We start from the raw sequence: 23,700 nt of genomic DNA, 5'->3' as shown, positions 1-23,700 counted from the left end.
TAAGAACAAAAAGCACACCTAGCGCATATATGAGTTTTGAAGTGGGGGGTAAAATGAGCCTAATTCTAAATTTTGAGAAAGATCGGTGCAGTTATAAAAAATTCGGAGGTATTGCTATGTTTCCAGCTACAGTAACTGGGCTAAATGTAATATAGGCGAATTTCGTTTATGAAGAATTTTATAATATAATAAACAAACACATATTTTATGTGATACCCATATAAAAATATAAGGGAATTGAGTAAATGACATCCATAGGCGCACATCCTCAGGACATTCAACCACATTCAAATGAAAATAAATAGATTTAAATTACTCCAAGAGATGCAATAAATTAATACATTGTTTTTTACTGGTAAGGATGTAAATAAAAAACAATTATACCCTGTAAAGGGTAGAAAAAATCACGAAATACATATTACTTTTTGATTTTTTAAATTCTTCAATGAGAAGTTCATTTTTTTTTTTGAAGATAACTGAAATTAATAAATTGATACTTCTATTCTGCTTTAGATCAACGTAATTAATTTCTTGTTGGTTATACCATTTATACCCAGCCATTGAGACAAATTCCTTCCGCCTGATTAGAGAAAATGATATGTATTTGGTTTGTATGGCCTGGTGCATTCGAAAATTAAAAATAAATTAAGAGGAAAAAAAGCGGCCAAATTGGTTTATCTTTCAGAGCATAGCAATAGTTAAAATAAATAAATCATTACGTCTTGACTGTTGTTACAGAAAGCGTAATGGTTATGTTCTTGTGAATTTATGTTTTGCAAAAATTAAGTAAATAAAGGGTGTTTCAAAAGTAACACAGGATTTGAATTGTGCGCTATTTTCAGTCCCGTAAAGTAAACCATTTCTACGCACAAATTGGTGTGGGAAATCCCGCTCATCTACCTCGTAGAGAGTTTTGCCTCGTAATGGTAGACAAACGGGCAGTATTAGAAATAATTTTTGTTAACAACATTTTTTATAACTCTTACAAATGCCAGTTTACTTTAGAGATGATTTTGGATTTTCCAAATTATACCCAGTAAAAATGTTTAGAATTATAAGACTACTTCAAAGTTTCAAGAGAAGCAAACATTTTATGAAGTCACTTTTTACGAAAAAAAATTACAGGTATAATTCATCCAATCCGGGAACACATAATATATCTATACATAATCTCATCGAACACACTCTAAACGTTACTTCTGGATTTTATTCTTAGTGAAATGAATAAAGTGTCATTGAACAGTTGCATTTGTTTTATACATTCATATTGTGAATATTACAGAGAAGTTTATTATCAGTTATAATATCACAAGAGCATAGAAAATATTCGATTATACTTCCGAGTCACGAGACGTATTCTGCGAAACACCACGACAGCGTAGCTGGAGTGGTGTTTTAAGGATATACGTCGAGTGAGGAGGTTAGTATAATCGAATATTTTCGTTTGCTCGAGTGGTATTCGATACGATTATATAATTCAGAACTTGAACCGAAGCGTTCCATTTTTTTTGACGTTTATTGACAAATGTTAAAACTATCGTTACCATGACATAGTTCACATTGTTGGAGGAGGCGAAACACCAAAACGGTTATACCACGACGTCAAGAGTATAATCGCTTATCAATACATAGTAACTACGTAAAATTTATAATTGCTATTGGCTAAATTTCTAATGAATTATATAATCAAATAAACTAGAAATTTTATGCAGATCCCTTCCATGTTTCACGATCTGGCGACATCTCCAGGATTTTCTTAAAGCTACGAATGTACTTTACCCTTTTTGCTCTTGACTGACGGCCCACTCTTGAAAAATGTATTTTACAACTTATTGCATCAATATTTGTTAAATTGAATCGTGGTCAAATTTTTGTACCTACCTACACAAGAAATTAATAGTTGCATGATAAAATATTCAGTGAGTGGGTTCTATATACACATATCGTTTCTCTATTAATAAAAAAATCACTATCTAATTTATCTCGGTAACTTTAGAAACTAATTTACAATTATATATAATAGAATACATAGGTAATATGTTAAGTTTCATGTGCATACTTATTAATAGACACTATATTATTTCCCTATTCTCTGATTGAAAATCTACAAAGTTTAAGGACGCATTTAACCAACTAACATGATCTTTGATTAGGATGCAAATTATGTATTTTCTTAATAGTTCAGGATAATAATTCTGTCGGTACCTAAAGGTTAATTAACGACTTTCAAAAGCAGTAGCCATTATTCAAAGCATCGTAACAATTGCTTAGAGATAAACCTATTGTATTAAGTAGGTTTTTTCTTTCCATCGGCTCATAATGTTACAAGGACGTGCTCAAACCACTAATTTTACATTCCAATATAATACCTACTTATCTATTATTATTAGCAGTTTTTACAATATTGTTTTCTCTCTGACAGGTTCATTTTTAATGTCTCGTCATACAGCGCTGTTAGTCAACGAAGAAACACGCAAGACACGGCTAATTTGCATTAAAATATTAGGCATTATCACGAAGTAATTAATAAATGTGTGCAATTTCAGCGCACATTTATTACAAGTCACTTCCAAGTGGATTTGAAATACAGGGTGTTCTACAAGCTCTATGACAAACTTTGGCAGATGGTAGCTGGATTAATTTCAAATATTTTCTATTTTATATGACCACAGGACTGATTCATTTTTGTTTATGTTTATATGGGGTACCATCTCAATGGTGCAACACCACATTGAGGAAGACAAGGAACTGCTTGCTTAAATGATCATTTCCCGAATAAATGGATAGGTCAACAAGGTCCAATAGCATGGCCAGATATCATCCGTCAAAGTTTGTCATAGATCTTGTAGAACACCCTGTATAGAGTGTTTCATTAAGCATTGGATTTGTAAAGGTGGACTATGAACTAATCATTTCGTAATCGAATGCTGAAAAAAATGATTTGTGGTCATTTCACTAATCGAGGTGAAGCTTTTGTTTTCTGATGAATTTAAAAAATATTGGTAATAAAGTAGTAAATCGGTAAAAAATACTACCTAATTTTTTTAATTACACGTGCTCCAGAAATAATGAAAAATTAGTTTATTTTATACAAAAATAGTAGTCTAATCTGCAATTCTCATTTTGTTGCACTTATTTGATGGAAATACATTTCAAAGGGGTAAAATGTATATAAATTGCAAAAAAAACCTGTGTAATCAGAATACGAGTATGCTGTCAGAAAAACAATTGAACATCGATTTAAAAGTGTGGCTGTAAAACTGGTCTGAGAAATATTATCTAAAAGTTTGAAGTTGCTTTCGAACAAATTTATTTAGTTTTTGATAATCTGTATTGTAGCCAAATAAATAATAAAACGACAAAGAATTATTTTGAAAATTGTTCTTTGATGTTATACTGATTTTCACTAAAATTAAGCAAATTTGGATATCTTGGGTCCAAATTGTTATGCGCAGAGATGAGCAAAGGTATCATATTTATTTTGTTAAATAAAGTGCAACTAGCGTCCTCTATCGATGAGTTTTAATAAACATAAATAAATATTCTTATAACATTACCTACTATTATATTGTTACAACAGTATTTTGGGTCTCAAAATTAGATAATTCTCCAGAGAACTACTCCAAGATTAATATGAAAATAATATGTTTTATAGTATCGGGTGTTCCAAAATTCACGCCAAAAAAAAGACAGCGTAACAGAGACTGGATCAATTAGTGATCTTGAACACTCTGGCTGTCAACAAGTCGTTCAACCCAAATCATCAAAGCAATTCGTGAGTGTTGCTGAGAGTACGGAAACATCAATTCTGCACCGTGATCAAGGACATTTCGAAAATACAGGGTGTCCCGTAAAGTATGTTACAAACTTTGGGTGGTGATAGTACATAAAAAAATATGACTAAAAACTCTAATAAACATAACCTCTTAAACGCACCATTTTGAAGTTACAGACCTTCAAAGGTGCAACTATAAAAGTAGTTTTTATGACGTAACTCTTTGTTGGAAAAAGAAAACTTAATGAAATTTTCAGGGGCTAATCAGCTTTAGGAAATCAATAAATAATGCGGATATGAATAAAATCGAGAAAGCAGAAGGGTGTTTTTTTATCACCCTGTATCCTATTTTTTGCTAAAAAAAATTTTTCTGCAAAGGTACAGCAAGTATCATAAGATTTTTAGAAAGACCATTAAATTTAGAAATTTTTTTGTCTCTTGTGTTTTTTATGTAAAATGTTTAGTTTTCTAGTAAATTTACAAAATGCAGAGAGATGAGTGCTTCCGAATTATTTACATACATTTCTTAAGCCTAGTGAATTTTTAAGAATACAATCAATTTCCAAAATAATTTTTTTAATTAAGTAACCAAAACAGAACTAAAACAAAATATGTTATTATAATAAATGTTGAAATTGACCTCCTTCTGCATCGATACATGCTGTCAGTCTCTTTATAAAGTTAAATCTGACTCTTTGGAATATGAATAGACTATTTCTTATTAAATTAAAGGTTTCTACAATTCGCAGTCTAAGTTGATCTTCTGTATCAACAGGGGTTGCATAAACTTGAGATTTCGCGTGTCCCCAAAGATAAAAATCGACAGGATTCAAGTCCGGTGATCGCGGTGGCCAGGCTATTGGTGCATTATATCCTCTTCCAATCCATCGATTAGGAAACCGCATATGTAGATACTCTCTAACATGAACACTGAAATGCGCAGGTGCCCCGTCATGGAGGTACCACATGTATTGTCTCAAATTTAAAGGAACATTTTCCATTAACTCAGGGAGATGGTTTTCTAGGAAGTTTAAATATTCTACTGCATCAAGCCTTTGAGGTAGAAAGAAAGGCCCGAGCAAATAGTCACCTATTATTCCAGCCCATACGTTGACTGAGAATCGGTGTTGGTGATGACTATCAATGGTAGCATGAGGATTTTCGTCTGACCATGCATGTGCATTGTGCAAGTTCAGTAAACCATCTCGTGTAAAGGTGGCTTCATCGGTAAATAAAATGGAGCTAATAAATTCCACATTATGTTGGTGATGGTTAAGTATTATTCGGCAGAATTCTAGGCGTCGGGGAAGATCTTCAGGCATTAAATGTTGCACTTTTTGGAGATGGTAGGCATAAAGGCCGTTTTCCTTCAAAACACGCCAAACTGACATTCTGGAAAGCTGTAACTGATTAGCTGCCCTTCGCACACTTTCTCCCGGATTTTGTTCAAAAGATCTCAAAATTTGTTCATCTTGCGCGGGTAGTCTTCTAGCAATTCTACCACAATGTATGTAACGGGGTACCACACTACCAGTTTCAATAATCCGTCTGTGAATCCGAGTAAATAATTGTGTAGACGGCTGACGTCTCTGCGGATAACGTTCTATGTATGTTCTTCGAGCAGCTGTTGCATTTCCATTACATAATCCATAAATAAAATGCATTTCGGCATATTCTTGATTAGTAAAACGATTGTTATCCGCCATTGTACTCACAAATTAATAATTCGTCAACAGACACGATTAAAATATGGTAACAAATGTCAACTATGTTAAAAGTGACAGGCGCCTACTTTTTGAATACGTCAAATTTAACACCTAGCGGTGAGTAAACTCCCTTTGCATTTTGTAAATTTATTAGAAAACTAATCATTTTACATAAAAAATGCAAGAGACAAAAAAATTTCTAAATTCAATGGTCTTTCTAAAAATCTTATGATATTTGCTGTATCTTTGCAGAAAAATTTTTTTTGGCAAAAAATAGGATACAGGGTGATAAAAAAACACCCTTCCGCTTTCTCAATTTTATTAATATCCACATTATTTATTGGCTTCCTAAAGCTGACTAGTCCCTGAAAATTTCATTATGTTTTCTTTTTCCAACAAAGAGTTACGTCACAAAAACTACTTTTGTAGTTGCACCTTTTAAGGCCTATAACTTCAAAACGGTGCGTTTAAGAGGTTATGTTTATTAGAGTTTTTACTCATATTTTTTTATGTACTATCACCACCCAAAGTTTGTAACATACTTTACGGGACACCCTGTATATCTACAGTGTATTCTCGCGAAATATTTACTTCTCCATGCTTACAAAGTCAATTGACTTGAGAACTTAAGCTACTGACCACGCAGAGCAAAGAGAGTTCGTTGAATGGATTATGGAACAAGTGAATGCTGATTTTTCAAACAAAATGGCTCAGTTTTCTCTTGATGGCTGCGTTAATCGACAAAATTTTCACATTTAGGGTTCATAAATTCCACAAATGATTCTTGAATCCACAACGTGTCACCGCTTGGTACGTATTTTGAGCTGGAGACATCGGACCATTCTTCTTGGAAAATAGTTGAACCTTTTATATTGCTAAGATTTAATATTTGATTATGATCTGTTCTGTTTTCCGGCACATTTTTACGTTTTAATGAATAAGTCAATTTCTTCAACGATAAATATTCTTTAACCAGAAATAAAACAGAATTGATTAGGAAGCAGAGTTTAAGAAGGAACAAACTTATTTTCACATTAACAATAGTACTTTACACAACAGTATGCTTTGTGGGTTATGTTGAAAGAACAATTTCGGGGTTAAGCCATGCTGCGAATCACTTTATATAATAATATTTAGACATCACCACAACATCTCTATGAGGAAATTAACGAGAATTGTAAACAATAGTTAAGCAATCGAGGCTAATTTGGAATTGATAAATCTGTGTCAGCGTCGTGGTGGCAGAACAAATAATTGTTTACGTTGCTGATTCGAATACATTCATTTTTCCAAATTACATGTATTTAGTTAGCTTCATCAAGCAAGATAATTATTGTTTGTGTTTCAAAGAATGGCTTTCGAGCAGCCTAAAAATAAAACAAATACATCTACAGATAATAATTTGGTATATTTTTATTAGAGCATGGCAATCAAAAATATGTGCACAGCGTAAAGAAGGTAACAAAATAAGTGAACACCGCCTCATATACTGGGTGTTTCAAATTAGATGCTATAACATTGCTAACTCAGAATCGTAATATTGTTAAAAGTTGCGTAATTTAAACAATTATTATTGTAATACCAACAGCCTTGAAGAAAAATAACTTCTATGATGACTTTTTGGCTCGAAACGTCACTAACAGTAAGATATGGCATAGAAGCATTAAGTTTATATTTAAAAAAATGAAATCAATGACGACTGCTAGAAAACAACACGTAGCAATAAAGATAGCTGTTCTATTTTCGTATAACTCTTCAAATAAGTCTAGAATGACAAAACCGAATGAATTTAAAAAAATCTAAACAGCTAACAAGTACATTTTGGTTTTTCTCCGAGTTCCTAATCCTCCTATCTTTCACGGTGTCCAAGATCGTCATGCTCGCGCTTAAAACTTGAAACACCCTGTATAAACAGCTCTGCGATAATCCGGTAACACCTTGCAGATCTTATCATCATATACCTGTAGGTAGTATTTATTTAAAAATATTATTAACACATTAACAAAAACACTAGCTGATATAATCCATGCAGAAGCTGATGTCATCGATAATCGTCTTAGTGTTTCCAATTAAGTAAATATTAAAAAAGTTTTTATGAGTAATAATAACAACAATCAATAAATATGTCATTCCCTTTCACGTTATTATATTGTTATAGTCCTTGTGTTAACGTTATTAGAACTAGGAGAACGAACAGAATTCGTGACTATGAAACATCGCATGCTGAAAATGTAATTTTTTTTATCTACAATTAAAGTGTCTAGCAGCAGTGGCTTTGCCATTTCAGCTATTTTTTTCATGTAGTTCGTAGAATAACATGATATATAATTACAACTTTAAATTTTAATTAATTTAATTTAATTATTTACTTAATTGTAAATCATTTTCGTGCATATTAAGAGGTTTAATATCCTAAGACACCACAACATGCGTAAACTAAGAATTAACACAAAATAATTATTTTAATAATTATTATTTAATTTATAGCAGTTTCTTGGAGAGAAACTAAAATATATGGTTTTGGATTGTATATTTTTTTCAAGAAATACCTATTTTGAAATTACAAGAAAATAGATTATTAAAGCAATTTTTGCGAATTCTTCATATTTTCCTAACTCCAATTGTTTCTTAAAATGATGATTTGTTAAGGGCCCCATATTCTTTAAATAGTGTTTTCCGCAAAGACAAATAATTTCAAACATTTAATAACTGAATAATCTAAAGCTTATCAAATAATAGGAATGTTATGTCATGCCACCTGAGTATTTTCAAAGACGCCGCAGTAAAACGAATAAACAGGTGCAAAAAACGATCAAACCATCAAGGTTTTAGGTAGGTACTGAAATCTACGAAAATACTAACTTTTTTATATATAATTCCACATGTAAATATTCTTATAACATTTACTTGCTTAGTCCTACATATAAAATTGTTTACTTTTATTTATAAGTACGTGAAAATAATTCTTAAAATGTGGGGTTAGAATAACAATAAACGCATGTTTTACAAACGCTTTTTTTTAGTTATTATTTTATTTGAGTAAATTTAAATGGTAACAATGAATAAACAAAACATCGAGGATTTTATTTTTGTGCTTACTTTTGTTCTACACGTTTTACTTTTAAAGATTTCAGTACCTAAAAACGACAGAAATTTCACTATTTCTCGGCGACGAATATCATACACTCTGTCCCAAAATAATTCATATTTTTTTCAGGTGAAATTTAAAAAAATCGCTGAAACAAGTCAATTAGTAAATAGGAAAAAATCGCTGAAACAGGTCAATTAGTAATTAGAAATTGTCACTTTTCTGCAGTCTTTTCTATTCTTTTGACCTATGTTTGACAGACCTATAACATTACCGACATTTTTTTTAATAGGACGTTCTATATTTTATAGTATAATTCAGCGATATAAGGTTATACCTCCTTTTTTTCATAGTTGTCAAAAAATGGGGGAATTAAATGAAAACAATAATTTAGTACCACTTTTTATTTTATTACAGCAAATGTTCAATTAACCATTGCACAATACCCAATTCGGTGTTCAAAGTTATCAATTACATTTGGAATAACATTTGGTGTTATGTTTTGAACTTTTTCTCTGATACGATTTTCAATCCTTCGATAGTGTCTGGTCTGTTCACATATACACTTTGTTTTCTAGACAACCCCACAAAAAAATCTAGTGGGGTTAAGTCAGAGGAGCGTGGTGGCCATTCAAGCAACTCTCTCCTGCCTGTTTTTTAAAGTATAGAAGAGATTATGATTGTGTGAAATAGTCGTCAGTACGACATAAAAGACAATTTTTTACATTTTTTGACAACTATGACAAAAAAGTAGGTATAAAGTAGGCTGAATTCGTCTTTAGAAGGGCTATTTATACTATAAAATATAGAGCGTCCTATTAAAAAAAATCGGTAACGTTATAGGTCTGTCAACCATGGCTCAAAAAAAAAATAGTAAATTTTGCAGGAAAGTGACAATTTCTATATACTAATTGACCTGATTCAGCGATTTTTTTTAAATTTTGGAACATAGTGAATTTATTCTATTTTTGTTTTTGATACAACTAAATGTGTGGAATGTTCACTACAAATCTGAATGGAAATTAAAATTTAGTAGGGATCGCCTGTCAGAATAAAAAGCTAATTAGTTTTTTTTTTTCTAAACGATAGTGATAAAACGCTTTCTACTTCAGTATTTAATAAATCCCAGGAACATGCATTGCATACAACAGATGTATTACCTACTTAACTCATAACTTTCCCATTTCTCTAGACAGAAAACCATTCGTTCACATATGTTGTAAATAGTATAGGTCCTAAAAATGTGCTCTGAGGAACTCCATTTCAACTGTTTCAAAGCTAGTAGTATAGCCGTTTATTTTTAATCATTATTTTCGACCAAACAAATATTTCTGGAATAATTTTGCTATATTAAACGTTACACCAATGTCATTAAGTCGATCAAATAACATTTTGCGTCGCAAGGTCTCAAGGACTTTTGTCGGGTGTATATTTATACACATAGAACTTATTACCCCCATCCATAGCAGGGTAAACATCATTAGTCCATAATAAAATAGCGTCTGGATGGATCGAAGAAACACATTTAACATTTGTTACACATAATTGAAATTGGTTTGTTACTTCGGCCTTGAGCGTTGCTCTTTCTAAATGAGTGTAATAATTATTGATGTTTTGAATGCACAATCCCCTAAAATTTCCCTCCCTCCGACTTTGGTTGTTTTAAATTAAGAATTTCTTTTCAAACTTCTTCAAAATTAGCAGAAGGCAAGAATATAGAATTTAAATGTTTCTTTTGTTTTCCTGTATAGCTTTTGTATGTAAATTTTTTTTAATTTATAAAATTAAAGAATAGGTATAATTTTATATTCTTAAAATTTTAAATCCAACATCCCTACAGAAAAAGTGATTCTTATGATAAGTTTTAAATATTGTGTAGGTACACATGTTCGCAAGTGACCCATTTTTAAGCATTACGTCAAGAGCGCCAGCAGGACGCCGCCGGACGCACCAGCGTTCCAGGAAGGGTCTACGGCGGACTGGCGCCGACGACCGGATGCTTACTCATATACCTACGACCGACTCCACATACAGGGACTCTCCAGCAAACACTCGAACCGACAAGACGTCTTTTTTCACGAGTTTTGTTTTCAAATAAAAATACTTTATTTTTTACCGTTGAGAGAGCGTTTTATTTTTGCTGTACAGCGAAAGCAACCCTCAATTGTAATTGTGATGGAAAATATACTTATTTTTGACGGTTATTGGTATTTACAATATTTTTGCAATTCCATATTCAGGAATTTTTATAAATTAATCTTATCAACTTCTTTCTTTATTTTTTTGGTACTTTGCCACCTATGAAAAAATTAAAAAAATTGTGAAGCAAACCCTTCCGCCAAAAGGACCAGCCAAGGGTTATTTTTATGAAAAAAGCAGACAAATACAAAATAACCCCTTTTGGCGCAAGGATTTTTTTCACAAATTTTTTAAATTTTTTCACAGGTGGCAAAATTTCCAAAAAAACTTCAAACAATAATCATAACATTTGCGTTAGAATAAGATCTACCAAAAGAATTAAACAGTATATAAACCCCCCCAAAATGTATTTTATTCACGTTTCACCAAAAGAGTGCATCATTCATCCGCAGATAATTAAATAATTTTGCAACGGTGATCGTGACTGTAAGTAAACAAAGTATTCAACCAATGTGATTGTGATTATATCCGTTGAAAAACGATTTCATGTGCAATCAGGATGTTTATATAACTCCAAATTTAATTAGAACAGAAAAGGCAGTGTTATTAAACCAGATGATTTGATGAGACCGTAGCTTGTGGCGTGATCGGGTATGAAGCGGAAAACAAGATATTCGTGATCTCGGATGACTTGCTTGCTTTTTACAGTGTAGCATTATTTATTACGATCACGGGTCTTGCTTTTTAAGATTTCAATTAATCCTAAACATTTTTTACCTCTGTTTGTCTTTTCCCAAAATAGAAACCAAAATAAATTCAATCAAATAAAGTTATACGCGTGTGGCGATTTATAAATATACGACAAACATTTTTATAAACCCTAGAATGGGCATATTTGGAAACAGGAAATCGCACATTGGTAAATTTACCGTTCATTATTTCATTAAATTTGTTTTTTACAATGTCGGTCCCAAGCAAGCGGTATCAGTAGCGGGTAAGCATTTGCAAAGTCACTACTGAAGATGCCGGGAGTCAAGAAGAGCAAAACGTTATGAAAGTACATTGTCTTAGGAGCGGTTTTAGAACTAACAATAATTAAAGAGAACATCAGGACGGGCCTAGAGGTTCTGATAATAGGTCGGCTCCAACAGAGTCTAGTCGCAGAACAACAAGGGCAGGTCAAAGGTTCCTAACCAAGGCTAAGGAAGTACAATTTTACAAGGTGCATAGGTCATGGCACAACAATTCGAAATGGCATAGTACTTTTAAAAAAGTACGGGCTAAAGTGACAGTACGGGTAAAGTGTGAGTGCAGTCTTGTGATCATAAAACTGTTTATAGAAAAACAACGTTGATTTTGGGAATACAAGCCACTTATAAATTTTTTTTAACAAAACGCACTGTATTTTTTATGTATCACGAGAGAGCGCTTCTTTAACATCATAGTGATAAAAGATTTGACAGGTCAATCCTAATAATAAGAGAGATAGATATTAGTCCAATGAAATGGGTCTTTAAATCGCAATTTTGTTCAACTTGCCTGAATTTTTGATATAAGTTAGTTTGAGGTATATAAAAACAATAAGTGATAGTAATTTTTTTCAACCCCCGGCCAGGGGTGAAAAAAGATAGGGGGTTTTCAAAATAACTCAAAAGGGGTAGGAGTTTCATATAAAATTTGTAGAGCATTGAAATTCACATAAAAAATGGTCCATTGACTTTTTCTTGTACTATTAAAATTAACAGAGTTAGGGAGACCTGAATTTAAGGGATGATATCAGAAATTTAAAAAATCATAGCAAGCAGAAAAATGAATGTATTTTATAATTCTTTTTTCAATCTACTCGAAAATATGTAAACTATCTTTTCAGAGAAATAGATATATTTTTCAATTTTTAATAAAAAATTTATAACAATTTGACAAAACGGACGTGATTTTTTATCTTAAAACAAAATTTCGAAAACAACTTTTCATTATTTTAAAAATCAATCGAATGGTATAGAAAAATATTGCTTTAGCGTTAAATAATAAAAATTAACGATTAAAAAATTGAAAATGCTAAAACTTTTTTTTTAAATTAAAAAAGTACATATATCTATTTCTCTGAAAAGAAAGTTTATATTTTTTAAAAAAAATATATAATTTATTCATTTTGCTTGTTATGATTTTTTTAATTCTGAAATCATCCCTTAATTTCTAGTCTCTCTAACTCTGCTAATTTTAATTGTACAAGAAAAAGTCAATAAACCATTTTTATGTAGAATTTTATGCTGTACAAGAACATTTTTCCTAGCTCTTACCCCTATTGAGTTATTTTGAAGAAACTCCTTCATTTTACCTTTTTTCACCCCTGGCTGGGGGTTGAAAAAAAATTACTGTCACTTATTGTTATTATATTATATCTCAAACTAACTTATATAAAAAATTCAGGCAAATTGACTAAAATTGCGATTGAAAGACCCATTTAATAGGACTATATGGCTATATGGTCTAAAGAAGAAAGATTGTTAGCATATTTTCTTGACCATATCTTCCTTATTATTAGAGATAGATCCATGAAACCTTATTATAAATATATAAAAATGTAGAGTGTGTATAAAGAAAACACAGATTTAATAAATATATCAGAAATGCAGTTCCAATGTTTTTCTAAGTTCAGTCTTGAAATCACAAGAAAATTGCCTACGACTTATATATTTTTACTAAACACGAAAGCAATAAAAATAAGGAGGGATAGAATGTATATTGCACTAATTATTATTCATAGTCTACTATTAAACGATTTAGCCAAATAATTGATCTTATTCGAAATACAGTAGGTTCATTACTGAGCACTAGGTGGCACTTTTTAAGTTTTTGTAAATCGTCCAATTAATTAAGACTTTCCACGTGTTCTGTATGGTATAGAAACGGAAAACGCCTCAAGAAAAGGAAATAGTGGTACGCAAAAAACACTCAGACACGATCCAATCCAGATATTAACTGAATTACGTATAGCACGAGGTACTAAGCTGTACCTCGTGCTATCCGCCGCGCCTTTGTCAGATTGCTCGATATGAATTTTATCAAATTTTAAAATGATTACAACGCTAATTATTTTTTAGAATAAAGCATAAAGAAGTTCAAAAAAGCGACAAACATTGTATTTTATGGTGTTCTATGCACGCAGTTATGTCAATATTCCTTAATTAATCGAACTTTTGTACATCAAGTTGGAGAATTTGATAATTTTTTTCTCGGAAATGGTTGAGTTTAGGACCCATGTCATATACGGTTTTTTTGTTTGTTTTAATGTATTATATCTGTTAAAATTAAGGCAGTCAAACTTCTAACATCCTGTATGGTAGATGTTTAGGAGTTCTAGGCAATTTGTTCCAATTTCTGCAGTATCGTGTAACTGTACAGAGTTTAAGCTTGAAATACATTTCAAGAGACATGCTCTTGAAAATTCTCTCTTGTCAACTAATACTATCAGCTCTGAAGTCTGTATTATTATTTGATACTCTGTATAAAATTTTCTAAACTTAGTTAAATCAGTTTTACTAAGTCGGAGTGAATGAAACGACCTCCTTCTATTTCTAAGGAATGTACCACCTACCAAAGATCATTATCCAAACGATAGTAAAGCTATTTTCGATTTGACAGGTCCGTTGCCCCCTAAAAAATATAAAACATCGACTATGCAGTGCAATAACTCTTCGGGATCGTTCCAAGCGAGGCAACGGTTTGCGGATGTTTCATTTAACGGAAATTATAGTTCATTTAGAAACCCCGAAAGCAAGATCGGTTATCTGAAGTGAAATTAGGGTAGAATTTTTTTCAGTTCGAACCGAGTAGACCATATCACGATTTAAGGAGTGTAGTGGGTACTCAGAACATATCTGCGAAAGGAGGAAGTCAGTCAAGTTTAGAATATCTACCTACGGGTGTACTATTTTTTCTCTTGAAGTTATACGAGATTTGATCAAAAACTAACGGGAATTGTAAATTTTCTCAGGAAATATTTAACCTTCAATTTTTATCCCATCCGCTTCAAAATATTCCCCGTGATTTATACACTTACGCCAACGTAGTTTCCAGTTTGAAAAACACTTGTGCAAAGCCTCTTTAAGTATCGTCTTGAGCACGGTTTGCAATTTTGCCTTTATCTCATCTATTGTTGTCCTTAGAGTGTCATTTCGAGTTTGGGAAATAGCAAAAAGTCAAAGGGGTCATTTCCGAAAAAGAGGGTGGTTGGGGAGGGGGGAGGCATTGTCGTGCTGCAAAATCCACGTAATGTCCAAATACATTAGAATATAGCAACGTTTAACAACTCCATACGCCAAATGATACTCTCAGCTATGACAATAGAGGATACCGATAGTCCTGATCCTTTAAGGCGGGTATCCATTTGTGTCAAATACCCCGTAACGTAAAACCGAACATGTTACGTTACAGCTAGTGGAGACGGAAAATTGTTGCATGATACGTGTAACACATTTGACACGCGTAACTAATCCAGGACGAACCATCAGTTGTTGATCTTTAGTCGTCACATCAAAGGGATGCAACAGTACTTTCTGCAACATGTTGAGACGGGGTTACCTTTTTGGCCGTAACTTTGCCTGTTGCACATGTGATTCTGTCTTATTTTTTGTTTCGTCAGTCTTTTGTATATGGTCTGGGGTCAGTCTGTTTTCTGCAGTGACTAGGAAGAGTGTGTTTTTCTGTGTTTGTGCTATGCAGTGGAGTAAAGAAAAGATTTCCGGAGATTTCCGTTTCTTATTCTTCAAAATTGTAAGATGAATAAAAATATATGACGCTGCTGCTAACTGCAATTGCAGTGACGAATCCATTATTGCAGTCAGGTTCATACTGCGAGTTTATGTTCCTGTGTCGTCCCGTAACCTTATTTTGTTACGTTACGGAATGAATGATACAACCAGAACCACACATACTTTCGCAGCGAACCGTGTCACCTTTTGCAACAGGCCATAACATGTTCGTTGTTACGTTACGGAGCATTGCCACAAGTGGATACCCGCCTTTATATATCTAAAGTTGTCCATTTTCAGACGTTGGGCCCATGATCACTTTTGGATGTCATGCAGTACAGCTTACTACATTTTTAGTCCATTTGATTATACCCCCTTTTCCATTTGTTTTGTGCTGTGTCATTTGTCATTATATCATTTTAGAGTCTAAATGATAAACCTCTCTCACTGACCTGTCTGAAGAGCTTTAATATAGGTGTTAATTTTTTTTCAAGTGGACTATGCCACAGTGCGGTAGGCCGCACTAAGGCTAAATAATAGGCAAATATGTACGAGTATTATTAGATACGCAATGCTAAAAATAGCATATTTCCTTAGCCAAGATAACAAACTTATTTTTTTTGTTTCGAAATACGCTTTATAAAAATATGTATTTATTATTACTATTAATTTATTCATAGCGAATATTTCTGAAACCACAAACCAATTGGACCATGGCCTTTTTTTGGGTTGAGAAGATTTCACAATGTGATCCGAATAAGCAATAGTTTATCTATTATATTGCAATTTTGGCAGGATATTTTAGTGCAACTTATTCTCACTTTATAGCAAAAAATTTGGTACCTACATTAAATAAATATTACTCAACAGCAATTATATGATTTTTGTATCTAAATAAAATGCTATTTGATAGAGGAAGGTACCTATTTCAATTGTACTATAAAATAAAACATGAAAAAATATTGCATTTGGTAAATATTTACAGAATTATTCCTGTTATTCAAGGCAATATTGCTACTTTCTAATTAATTACATTAATCGGATTAGTTAGGTTTAATATTGATTTTTTATTTAGATTTTTTGATAATATTTTTAAGGATCATTCCAGTCATTCAAAATACCGATGAATCTACCTTAGGATTTATTAATCTAATCTATTAAGAAACACTAAAGTGAGGTTGCGCAGTGGATAACAGATTATTTCCTCAGAAATTTACAAAATGTGCATTGCATAAATAATTAATGATTAAGATGGATTAAATTTTTGGGGATTTAAGATTTACCTAACAAATAAATGTAAATTACAAATTGATGATTTTATTAGAAAACAAATTTAAAATTATCTCTTATTTCTTTCTTAGGTTCTACATAGTTTCTTCTCAAAACGTATTTCAATTAACGTCAATAAGAAATTAACGTTATATTTTAAAATAAAGGCTTTCAATGAAGCAGACTTCTAATTTATTTTAAATACCAATTTGTACATCATTTTTTTATATTCGAGAAATATTATATTCAAAATAAATACTAATCTTGAAATGAACAATCGTATTTAAGGATTCATCTCAACGAAAACTATGTAGTTTTTGAAAAATAGAGCCTTCTTTGTATTTTTTTTTAATTTAAATTTTAAATGTTTTTTATTTTGCATATAAATTTAAATTGAAAGATTTTTTAATCGACATTAAAGATTCAAATAGATCTCGCTTTCCTCTATCGATTAAAACAAAAATCATCGATGTTGTAGAAGCTGAGAAAAAGTCAATTAAAGTTGTGCAAGTGAATTATGCTGCTCCGCTCGCATAGTCCCCCCACTTCTCACTCTGACTCTGCTTGATCCCTATGAAATGTATCAATCTTTTTTGCATCAGAACAGTTAAAATACATTTCCGATTTAACAAATTATTTTGATTGTTATTATACGTAAACTCACTTCAACTTTGAGCTTTCATATCTCAATGACGATTTATCGTACCCACAAGATCAAAAGTGGATTTTGTTCGTCAATCCTTCCTCTATTTGATCCTATAATTACATTTGAAGAACATGCAAATACGGTAGCTCCAGCTCTAAATATTTGTGCATTTTTTCGAAAAAATTTTGAAACAATTCAAATTGTTGCTAAAATGGATAAAATCGAAAAAAGTTTAAATGGGGGTTGATAGTTGAGACTCCAAAGGGTGTGTATAAAAATTGGGAGCTCCAAATAATCATTGGTTTTACCGTGAGGGAGAATTGAAAAATAAGTATAATTCTGTATTTTCTTAATTAACAATAATTCAATTGTGCGAAGTCTACCCGGCCTATTTCGATGAAAAAATTTCTGCAAGACTACCATATCATGAAGTACTCAGAATCATATTTTTTTATATGGCTGCTCTAAAGTCAATGTCCTAAATAAAGTCATGAAAAAACGATCTTTTTTCACGATTTTTTGAAGCAACAATAATGCACAAAAATTTCACTTTTATTTTGAAGAGAATCTCAAAACGAAACTTTTTTTCTTTGACTAATTTCTCTAATGTCAATATTCTCCGAGTTATACATGAAAGAAAGGAGAAAAATGCCCCTTTTTTTACATTTCCTTGCATTAGCAATTATACACAATTTTTTCAGAGGTGCAAAGCTCTTGAAATAGTCTCTTGCAGCTTTTCTACAATTCATAAAACATTTTTCCTTAATGGTGAAGATATAAAAAATCTTATCAAATTAAGTGAATGTCTTATATTTTTGATGTTCTAACACCACCTATGACCAACATGTAAAAAACAGCTACTACAAACAAATCCTTCTGTTTCCACGTTTTACTTGAGACTATATTTCATCAATTAACTATAGGGTAGTTATTTCCCGCAATATCAACAGTTACAAATCTTTTCTGTGGAATTGGATATCTTTTGCATACTTTAATTTCCAGTTATTTCGATTTCCCTGAAGAGCTTGTGGTCAACAGCTTCATCAACTTTATTGAAACACCCTGTATTGTGTATTAACTCGAGTTAAATATATGGTAGATGGAAGAGTTGGGAAAATTCTGTGTGCGATAATAGCGACGTTTGCAATATATTTTATAAAGATTTGTTTAAAATCAGCTATGTATTTCGTTATATTCTTGGTTTTTATCAATAGAATGTGGTGTCTGCGTTGGTGTTTCCTTACGATTAAATCCAATGTTTCGTAGATTTACATTTAAGTGACTACCCGTTATTATTGATCGTTGTTGACACTGCCATATAGATCTCGGAGGAATCCAACGAAAACTGTATGTTCGTCAATACACTACGTCTACATTTTTTTTTAATATTATTTCGAAGAACTGAAAAATATATTTGTATCCATATCAAGGTTGAGTACTACTTTCTGAATGTTGCAAATAAACTTTGTTTTTGCTGTAGTTGCAACTTTAACTTATTACTATCTTAGATCAAAATAATTGTCTCTCTACTGTCTTTATAACTACTGATGATAGGCAGTATTATAACAAGGTTCTCAAAAAGCTCCGAGTTCTTTGCTTCAATGTTTTGTATTTACGCGCGGTTGGGTTTCCCCGACAAAAATGCAGTTGCATTGTGTAACAATTACATAGAATTGCATAAGTAACATCACGGATTGATTCAACGAGCTTACCATTTGATTTTAATTTTTTTATGCACGGGGAATAATGGTTTTTCACCTTAAATAGATAATAATTATAAATCATTATATAACGTTAGCGACATTGTTGTCTGGGAAAAATGTTAGGAATGACCAACTAAAAATTAATTTTAAATTACTAAATTGATTCTTAGTTTTACAATATTAGTAAGCAATGCAAGGAAACATTTGGAAGATATACAGGATGTTCCAGTTTGGATGAATTAAACCACAAACAGTACTAAAAAATATTGAAATTTTTCATAGTAAACCATGACCTTTCTCTCTCGTACAGTGTTCAATGTAATGGACCGTTTTGGTTGGTTCTGAACGTGAACTAAAATTAGGTAGAACTTGCTCATATTGACTAGTTCATCAAAAAATATAATTTGTCAACGTGGCATTTAGATAAGGTAGGTTAGGTGTTCAATGTAATGGGCCGTTTTGGTTGGTTCTGAACGTGAACTAAAATTAGCTAGAACTTGCTCATATTGACTAGTTCACAAAAAAATATAATTTGTCAACGTGGCATTTAGATAAGGTTAAACACATAAATTTAAGATTGCATTTAAAAAGACAAAAAGACTTAAGTTAGGACAAGATTTAAAAATTACTACAAGTAATCAATTGTTTTCAACCTAATATGCCGACAATAAAATTTTTCTCTCTTGCTAAGGCTATGGCGAGGGTTATGGTATATTACAGATATTTTAGATAAATTCTGACAATAGAAATATTGCCAAATTATCAAACAGTGCTCACTGAAAAGGTCAATGAACAATAGAGCTCAACAAACAATCCGAAAATAAATCAAATTATGCAAGAGCGGTTTAATTAATGTTTAATTTGAATTATAAAAAAACAAAGAGGTGGAAATAATGACCGATGATTTTAATCTGATATTGAGCAACGGTCCATACACTAATTACGTTACAGTACACCAAATGTTTCAATGAGGCTTTCCAATGTTTTATGTCGTTAAAGCAATAAAATAAGACTGCGTCGTCTATTTTTAACCATGTTATGCTTATTTCCTCCTGACTAATCTCTAATAGTGTCACAGATAATAAAATAACAAGCGCAACAGAATTAATTTTTAATATTAGCAAAAAATATTTATATAAATTAGACTTAGATACCAATTAAGATGTGCTTCTCATTTATACAGGGTGTTTTCTGTCGTAACTAATTTTTAGATCAATATTTTGATTAATAGGGCAATTTGATTAGTTAGATTATACATGGTGACCTAATTTTGATAATATCTAGACCGAAATTGGGGAGTTACTCATATTTCTCAAGGAGATAAAGAAAAACAACATAGTTAAAAAGCCTAGAGTTCGTTCTCTGGAACATTAAAAGGCGAAAACCATATCTCGATGTCGTGATTAGTTGAAGATACAAAATGCTGTCGAAAGAAGTTTAAAACCCGCCCATTTTATTATTAAACGGTGATTTGGCATATCAGATTTGACATTTGATTAATTTGAAAATATTTTAATATAATTTCTTAAATCTAACGTAGTTTAAGAGATACAGGGCGTTTTTTATTTTTTGACATTTTTTATGATGGCGAATAGCTTATTTATTTGCTAGTTCATTTGTTAATTTATGACATAATTTTATCAGTTTTCTTGGGTATGCGATATTCTTCCATAACTTTTAGTTTTACTTGTACGTGTTATCTTAAATGGGATGAACTAAGCATTTTTCGTCTTTTAAAACATGTATCCTCAATAGAAGTCGCTATTTTTATGTATTTATATATAGTGTGTATTTTCTATTTGTGTTTTAATTATATTAATGTAAATGTTATCTGTTTTATAATCTGTATTATACCTGCCTTATAATTGGGCTCCGTTCTGTCTTGGCAGTAGTTGTTTCCAACTAAATAAATAAATAAATAAATAAATAAATATGTAAATTTTTCATTGACATGATGTGTCATAATGATATTACAAAAGAAAAAGTATATACAGGGCGATTCAGTCATAATGTCATTAATTTTAAGGGAATATAGGGAAAAATAAAAAGAATATGAATACGTTCTTAAAAAATTTTAAAATGCATATTTAAGCTTAACAAATATTTTCAAGTCATTATTTAAGCCTCTTTTTGGAAAGCTCCTGACCCACAGAGGTTTATCGAGAGTGAATCTTGACCTACTGTATTCGGTCACTATCTTAGCTTTTAATAAGTTTTTAATCCATTGTGAACGACAACGAATAAACAGAGCTTTTTAGCTAAACACATGAATGAATAAGATATTTTTTTACATTTTAAATATTAACAAGTATTATTTATTTGTTAATAAAAACAAATAATGATTGTTTTCGACCGTTAGTTAGTAAAAACACTCATCCATCCATAGCACTTTGGTAATAAAATGGGTATCCGCTGCACTTTGTTTTTGAAACAAATTGCAAGATTCAAGACTGGGGAAGTTAGCTGTTTCGCTTCAACATTCGAACGCTGTGACGCGCCGGCGCGTTCCCAGTTAGCAAATGTGATGTAAAGTATTACGCCGAATTAACGGGAGTTAAAGGGTAGTTTGCGCTTATTTTTTAAAACGCCGAGTAAGTATTTTTCCATTTTCTGTCTTTATTAAGCCTTCCGAATACGTGGTTAAAATTAATGACATTATGAATCACTCTGTATACAACAAATTATTTTTTTGCAATGTCGCTGTTTCGTCGTTACGAACGATAATTTAATTATGGAGATGTATTCAACTAAAAACAAACTAAATAGAGAAAATTTTTTTTAGTATAGTCTATCCGAAGTCATGTACAAAAAAGCGAGCAATAAAATTTAATGAGTTTCATAGGCGTCCCTAAAAAAGTTTTCTGTTAAAGGTAAAAAATTATACCTAATAATTTGTATATAATGTGTAGAAAATTTCTATTATATGTTCATTTGACCAACAACATATTTTAATTATTTATGTCCTCAAACAATTTTATAATATTGATGGTAAATTTCGTTTTGCTCCGTTTCAAAAGGTCTCCAAAATCCCATAATATTAGTAAACCAAATATCCCTCTTATTTCTCCCTTTCGCAATTGTAATATGAATGATTAATAGAAAGTGCCTATAATAAATTAAAATTACATGAATCACACCAAAATTCGCATTGATGCACTACACTGCCAGGCGACTTGTCGACAACTGAAATTTATGACGCAGTCGACCAGACCAACAGTGCATAACACCGTTTGCCCGCACGCGCATTCTTCAACTGGGCGTATACATTTCTACCACCTTCACGTTTAGTTTGATCAGACCTGTATATGGGTATGGTTAAATAAATATGGGAACAAGTTTTTCAAATATTTCTATGCCGAGTTGCTGCGTCAGCGACCGAACCTGGTACATACTGTCATCCTCTTGATTCTTCAATTAATATCGGAAATACTATACCAAAATACTCATTGGTGTCGAATTTTAGCACACAATTTGTGTGTCATTTCAGTGGATTGTCTCATTAGTTCAAGTTTAAACATTTTACATCAATTATCTTCAAAAGCTGCGCTAGAATGGTTAATATGAAGCGGTGCAGCCAATTATATTTATTGTATCCATGACGCTGGATATCGGTCTATGATTTTTTTTTAAATATCAACACAACATGCCTATCTCTAAAGTCAGTAGTTGAAGATCCGTTGTTAATAAATCCGTTTTAGTTTAAAATGTTTCAAGAAACAATTTTTTGCAGATATGTCCGGGACTTGGAGAACATCCTGTATAAAGCTACACTTTAAATTAGGCATCCATATCATTAAAATTTATGTAGTTGACATATATGCTTGTCGTAGGCGTATGAGTGGAAAGAGCACGACATAAATAAGCTTCCGAACTTATGAATGTTATATGTATTACATCACTACCGCTTTAAAAAAAACAAATTGCTTGCAATTTTTGCTTTTTGTCTGACGTACTGAAGTGAATACCCTAAATAGAACGCCAGGGGCACAAATATTTATATTAACATCGGTCGGTGTCGGTCTATTATTTGGATCAACGATGTAGATGCATGCAAGCAACCTTTAATATGTCACGCACTCATTTTAATATCAAGAAGATCTCTCTGGTTTATTAACAGAATTTCGCACAATTGACACTAATAAAATCAATTACATATATTTTTTTAATTAAGTAGGAACCTATATAATAATAGGACATGTTTAATTGCCATTTAATTAAAAGCAATTAAGAAGTTGAAAGTACAGCAAAATGTTCAGCCAAAATTAATATTCGCTCTTTAATTAAAACAAACAACTGCGAAAATTAAATAGCTCCATTAAAATTAGGGACATACAGGGAATATTAAAATCATATGTTGGGATCTAACGTTTGATGATTTGTTATTTTGCCGACAAAAATACAAAATCAGCAGACTGGAACAGTGCCCTAATGGCAATGCCTTCATGGGTACTCACACAGAATCAGTTGTTTTGGACAGTTTATTTGGAATACTTCCAAAACGCCAACTGAACACAGCACGGCACTGACACAGACTGACGAACTAACGAACGTCTCCCAATGCATAAAAACCAATACTGCCGGCCGACACAACGCCAATTTTAATGTAATAAACACATGTTA

At 31.7% G+C, this 23,700-nt stretch overlaps 1 protein-coding gene across 2 annotated transcripts in view; it reads right to left on the bottom strand.

Annotated features, from left to right (window-relative positions):
• The window catches only part of LOC108905738 (prolyl 4-hydroxylase subunit alpha-1), a 33,609-nt gene extending 9,909 nt beyond the window's left edge, over nucleotides 1-23,700 (bottom strand). The window contains exons 1-2 of one of the 2 annotated variants that reach the window (XM_018708742.2): nucleotides 23,535-23,700; nucleotides 20,939-20,982 (exon numbers count right to left, since the gene is read on the bottom strand). The gene's annotated coding sequence lies outside the window, so the exon portion shown is untranslated. The remainder of the gene's footprint in view (nucleotides 1-20,938; nucleotides 20,983-23,534) is intronic. The other variant, XM_018708741.1, reaches the window with a different exon arrangement.

This window comes from Anoplophora glabripennis, unplaced genomic scaffold, assembly GCF_000390285.2.
Source record: "Anoplophora glabripennis isolate ALB-LARVAE unplaced genomic scaffold, Agla_2.0 scaffold31, whole genome shotgun sequence".
In the NCBI taxonomy this organism is placed as follows: domain Eukaryota; kingdom Metazoa; phylum Arthropoda; class Insecta; order Coleoptera; family Cerambycidae; genus Anoplophora; species Anoplophora glabripennis.
Note: the sequence above shows the minus strand (reverse complement) of the source record. Positions and strands in the feature narration are given on the sequence as shown.